Source organism: Homarus americanus, unplaced genomic scaffold, assembly GCF_018991925.1.
Source record: "Homarus americanus isolate GMGI-L3 unplaced genomic scaffold, GMGI_Hamer_2.0 scaffold34354, whole genome shotgun sequence".
Taxonomy (NCBI): Eukaryota; Metazoa; Arthropoda; class Malacostraca; order Decapoda; family Nephropidae; genus Homarus; species Homarus americanus.
In genome coordinates this window covers 414,954-420,953 of record NW_024727436.1, presented here as the reverse complement: position 1 = coordinate 420,953, position 6,000 = coordinate 414,954, and positions in this window count along the sequence as shown.

Sequence of the window (6,000 nt, the reverse complement as noted above, 5' to 3'; positions counted from 1 at the left end):
GTTGGTTAGGTTGGGTTGGTTGGGTTAGGTTGGTTGGGTTGGTTGGTTAGGTTGGGTTGGTTAGGTTAAGGACAAGTTGGGTTGGGTTGGGTTGGTTGGAGTTAGGTTGGGTTGGGTTGGTTGGGTTGGTTGGGTTGGTTGGGTTGGGTTGGGTTGGGTTGGGTTGGTTAGGTTAGATTGGGTTGGTTGGGTTAGGTTGGGTTGGGTTGGTTGGGTTGGTTGGGTTGGTTGGGTTGGGTTGGTTGGGTTGGTTGGGTTGGTTGGTTGGGTTGGTTGGGTTGGGTTAGGTTGGGATTGGGATTGGGTTGGGTTGGGTTGGTTGGGTTGGTTAGGTTAGGTTGGGTTGGTTGGGTTGGTTGGGTTGGGTTGGGTTGGGTTGGGTTGGGTTGGTTGGGTTGGTTAGGTTAGGTTGGGTTGGTTGGGTTGGGTTGGGTTGGGTTGGTTGGGTTAGGTTGGGTTGGTTGGGTTGGTTGGATTAGGTTGGGTTGGGTTAGGTTGGGTTGGTTGGGTTGGGTTAGGTTGGGTTGGTTGGGTTGGGGTTGGGTTGGGTTGGTTGGGTTGGGTTGGGTTGGTTGGGTTGGTTGGATTGGGTTGGTTAGGTTGGGTTGGTTAGGTTAGGTTGGGTTGGTTGGGTTGGGTTGGGTTGGGTTGGTTGGGTTAGGGTTGGGTTGGGTTGGGTTGGGTTGGGTTGGTTGGGTTGGGTTGGGTTGGGAGGGTTGGGTTGGAGGTTGGTTGGTTGGTTGGGTTGGGTTAGGTTGGAGTTAGTTGGGTTGGGTTGGGTTGGGGGTTGGGTTGGGTTGGTTGGGTTGGTTAGGTTAGGTTGGGTTGGGTTGGGTTGGGTTGGTTGGGTTGGTTATTAGGGTTGGTTGGGTTGGGTTGGGTTGGGTTGGTTGGTTAGGTTGGGTTGGGTTGGTTGGGTTGGTTGGGTTGAGGTTGGGTTGGGTTGGAGTTGGGTTGGGTTGGTTGGGATTGGGTTGGGATTGGGTTGGGTTGGATTTGGGTTGGGGTTGGGTTGGTTGGGTTGGTTGGGTTGGGTTGGGTTGGGTTGGTTGGGTTAGGTTGGGTTGGGGTTGGGGGGTTGGGTTGGTTGGGTTGGGGTTGGTTGGGTTGGTTGTTGGGTTGGGTTGGGTTGGGTTGGGTTGGGTTAGGTTGGGTTGGTTGGTTAGGTTGGTTGGGTTGGGTTGGTTGGGTTGGGATTGGGTTAGGTTGGGTTGGGTTTAGGTTGGGTTGGGTTAGGTTAGTTGGGTTGGGTTGGGTTGGGTTGGGTTGGGGTTGGGTTGGGTTGGGTTGGGGTTGGGTTGGTTGGGTTGGGTTGGGTTATGGGTTAGGTTGGGTTGGGTTGGGTTGGGTTGGGTTGGGTTGATTAGGTTGGGTTGGGTTGGGATTTGGGTTGGGTTGGGTTGGTTGGGTTGGTTGGGGTTGGGGTTGTTGGAGTTGGGGTTGGGTTGGGGTTGGGTTGGGTTGGGTTGGTTGGGATTAGAGTTAGGTTAGAGTTAGGTTGGGTTGGTTAGGGGGCTAAAGTTGGGTTGGTTGGGTTGGGTTGGGTTGGGTTGGGTTGGTTAGGTTGGGTTGGTTGGGTTGGGTTGGGTTGGGTTGGGTTGGGTTGGGTTGGGTTGGAGTTGGGTTGGGATTGGTGAGTTGGGCTGGAATTGGGATTGGGTTGGGTTGGAGTTAGGTTCAGGTTGAGGTTGGGTTCTGGGTTAGATTGGGTTGGGTTGGGTTGGGTTGGGTTGGGTTGGGACCAGGGTTGGGATTGGAACAGGTTAGATTGGGTTGGGATTGGAGTTGGGTTGGGATTGGGTTGAGTTGGGTTGGATGGGATTGGGTTGGGATTGGGTTGGGCTGAGGCTGGGCTAGGTTGGGTTGGGTTGGGTTGGGTTAGCAGGTTGGGTTGGGGATTGGGAGGTGGGATTGGGTTAGGTTGGGTTTGGGTTGGGTTGGGTTAGGTTGGGTTGGGTTCGGTTGGGTTAGGTTGGGTTAGATTAGGTTGATTAGGTTCAGGTTGATTGGGTTAGGTTAGGTTAGGTTAGGTTCAGTTGGGTTGGGTTGGTTGGGTTGGGTTGGAGTTGGGTTCGGTTGGGTTAGGTTAGGTTTAGGTTGGGTTGGGTTGGGTTAGGTTGGGATTGGTTAGGTTGGGTTGGGTTGGGTTGGGTTACAGGGTTGGTTGGGTTGGTTGGGTTGGTTGGGTTGGACTGGGTTGGGTTGGGTTGGGTTGGGTTGGGTTGGGGGTTGGGTTGGGTTGGTTGGTTAGGTTGGGTTGGGTTGGGTTGGTTGGGTTGGTTGGGTTGGTTGGGTTGGGTTGGAGTTGGGTTGGGATGGGTTGGGTTGGGTTCTGGGTTGGGTTGGGTTGGGTTGGGTTGGTTGTTGGGTTGGTTGGGTTGGGTTGGGTTGGGGTTGGGTTGGGTTGGGTTGGAGTTTGGTTGGGTTGGGTTGGTTAGTTAGGTTGGGTTGGTTGGGTTGGTTGGTTAGATTGGGTTAGAGTTAGGTTGGGTTGGGTTTTGGGTTGGGTTGGTTGGGTTGGGTTGGGTTGGTTGGGTTGGGTTGGGTTGGTTGGGTTGGGTTGGTTGGGTTGGGTTGGGTTGGTTAGGTTGGTTGGGTTGGTTGAATTTGGAGTTGGGTTGGTTGGTTGAGTTGGGTTGGGTTGGGTTGGTTGGTTGGGTTGGAGTTGGAGTTAGGTTAGGTTGGGTTGGGTTGGGTTGGTTGGGTTGGGTTGGGTTGGTTGGGTGGAGTTGGGTTGGTTGGGTTGGAGTTGGTTGGGTTGGGTTGGGTTGGTTAGGTTGGTTGGGTTGGTTGGGTTGGAGTTGGGTTGGTTGGAGTTGGGTTAGGTTGGGTTGGGTTGGTTGGGTTGGGTTGGTTGGTTAAGTTGGGGTTGGATTTGGGTTGGTTGGTTGGTTAGGATTGGGTTGGGTTGGGTTGGTTGGATTCAGGTTGGGTTGGTTGGGTTGGGTTGGGTTGGAGTTGGGTTGGTTGGGATGAGTTGGGTTGGTTGGGTTGGGTTGGGTTGGTTAGGTTGGGTTGGTTGGAGTTGGGTTGGGTTGGGTTGGGTTGGTTGGGTTGGGTTGGTTGGTTGGGTTGGGTTTGGGTTGGGTTGGTTGAAGTTGGGTTGGGTTGGTTGGGTTGGTTGGGTTTGGTTGGGTTGGGTTCTTGGATTTGGGTTGGGTTGGGTTGGGTTGGGTTGGTTGGGTTGGGTTGGTTGGTTGGGATTAGGTTGGAGTTGGGTTGGTTGGGTTGGTTGGGTTGGTTGGGTTGGGTTGGGTTGGGTTGGGTTGGTTAGGTTGGGTTGATTGGTTGGGTTGGGTTGGGTTGGTTAGGTTGGGTTGGTTGGAGTTGGGTTGGGTTGGGTTGGGTTGGTTGGGGTTGGGTTGGGTTGGGTTGGTTGGGTTGGGTTGGTTGGGTTGGGTTAGGTTAGGTTGGGTTGGGTTAGGTTTACAATGTTTTATTACACTAGGAGAGAATAATATTATATATATTTATGTATTTCTGTGATAAAATATATTTTGGCACAATCGATTGTAATAGAAGAAGGGATGCGGGTGCACTACTAACACTATCATCGTCAGGGCTGGTGATCCACTTCGCCTGACGTAAACATCGCCTCCGCTTATAAACAATCAACTTAATCTACCTAAGCCCCGCCCACTTCTGTATTGACCAATGAAATCCATCGTACGAGTCATTTGTTTACATTCGAGCGACCAATGGGATTCATCTTTACATTTGAGCTTGACGCTGACCAATAAACGCTTGACTCCTTACAGTATAATATTTCCTCTAAACTCTGTAATATAAAATAAACAAAAATTTCCTTCAGGAACACGACCTCCTGCCTGATATTGTTGTCACCCCTGCTGTTGGTTCGTCTCCTTCTCCCTGGCTGGATTTTCAACCTGAAGTGATTGCCCTCGGTGGACCGCTCCCGTAATCCCAGGTGAACCCTGTTATTCTCTGCAAATACCACCTCTCCAGGATCGCCCACTGGTCCCCAGGTAGGGTCGTCCTCTACACTGATGGTTCTGTTGACCCCGCTACAGGTAGGGCCGGGGCTGGTGTCTACATCTCCCGTCCTGATGCCCCTGAGCCTATCAAACTGTCTCTCAGAGTTTCTGGCGGGGCATCCTTCACTCAGGCTGAACTAATAGCCCTCCTTGCTGCCCTTCTCGCTGAGGAAGAAGCAGATGGTTTCTGCCCCTTGCTTGTCTGCTGCGATTCCAGGTCTGCTCTCGACGGGATCGCATTTGGATCAGGGGAAAATAAGGACCTCATCCTCCGAATACGAGGGTTAACATCCACACTTCAGGATGCAGGCCGTCCTGTGACATTCCTATGGATACCCAGTCATGTCGGTATCTTGGGGAATGAGGCAGCAGATGGCCTTGCCAAGACTGGCTGCAACAAGGCCACACCTGACTACGTTGTTCCTCGAACACTCTTACAGATTAGGACCCAAATTCGCCGCAAACAGAGAGAAGCTCGGGAAGCAGCCATCCCCCTGGACTCCCTGCCCACCTGGTACGATGTCCTCCGTAAACTTCCTGACCTCTCGTACGTCTACGGGAAAGGGTCGCGGAAAGGGGACGTGATTGCTGCCCGTATCATCATTGGGTATGACTTTGCTTGGGAGATTGGTATCCCCGCATCCCCTGAGCAACGCTCTTGTGCATTATGCAGAAGACCCGACAGCAGCACCCTTATCCACTACCTCCTAAGATGTCCCCACACACAACGCTTCCGTGACGCCTGCTGGACCACCACTCCACGACCCCCTGACGGAGACACGATGATCCTCCCCATACTGGCCAGATATTTTGTAAATAACATTGATTATGTGTTAAAGGAATATCCTTCCTTCCTTAGGCTTTAGTAAGCCCCTTTATAATATTTATACTGTATATACTTGTCACACTTGCCAGATGCTTCTGGTGTCATTGTACAGGGGTACCTAGTGACAGCACTAGGATCCCGCTTCCTCTATCAAGGAATAAACAATTGAAATTGAATTGAACAAAAATTTAGTTCTGAGTACAGTGTTGTTATTGCAGTTTAAGATGTGTCATTACGCTAGGAACTGTTCCCTAGCAACCAGTTCATTGTGTGTGAACCGACATGGTTGCTAGGGAGACGGAGGTGGGCGGAGCTTAGTTCATGTTCTACACTACTGTTACATAAATGGTTTATATACGTCACTAACCTCTACAGTATGAGGTAATGAGTTGTAAACACAGTACACAATTGGTTAACATGCTAGTGACGTCATCTTGAGACGCTGATAATACTGTGACGTCAGAAGTAGTGACCGCAATAACTTGTTTATAAATAGTAGTTAATACGACTACTGTGACGTCATGAGCAGTTGTTATATCTATTTAGTCAAAAATATATCAGACAGTAATACTATGTGACTCATGAGAGGCAGACGCCATACTGATGACGTCATAGCTTCTGGTCACTCATAGTCAATGACTTTATGACGTCACAAGAGGCAGCCGCCATATATATGACATCATAATACGGTAGTTCATATTTTTCAAGTGAAGTCACAGTGAGGTGATTGGACATATATTCGCGACGTCAGGAATGACCGTCTCTTGTCTAGTCAGTTTTAGATGATAACGTAGTGTTCAACATCCAGTTTTAATCACAATAAATAAAGAACAGTATGAAGTTATTAATTATTAACCTCTTTCGTTTATTATTGTATTGTGCATTGTTTACTGAGGAATGACGTCATCAGTGCTCAGTATGTCTTTCCTGATTGGCTTATGTCAAGGTTATAGGCCATGACGATTGATGACGCCACTTTTCTCTCTCCTGATTGGCTACATAACATTCAATAACTTCCATACATATCACTATCAAGTAATATATAAGTTACCTTACATATAGAGGAACATATGTAGTGTAAATATAAGTCAATATATAGAGAAGAACAGCTTATACTAATATATACTGGCTATATGTATTTCTTTATATATATAAACTCTAACACTGACTCACAACAAG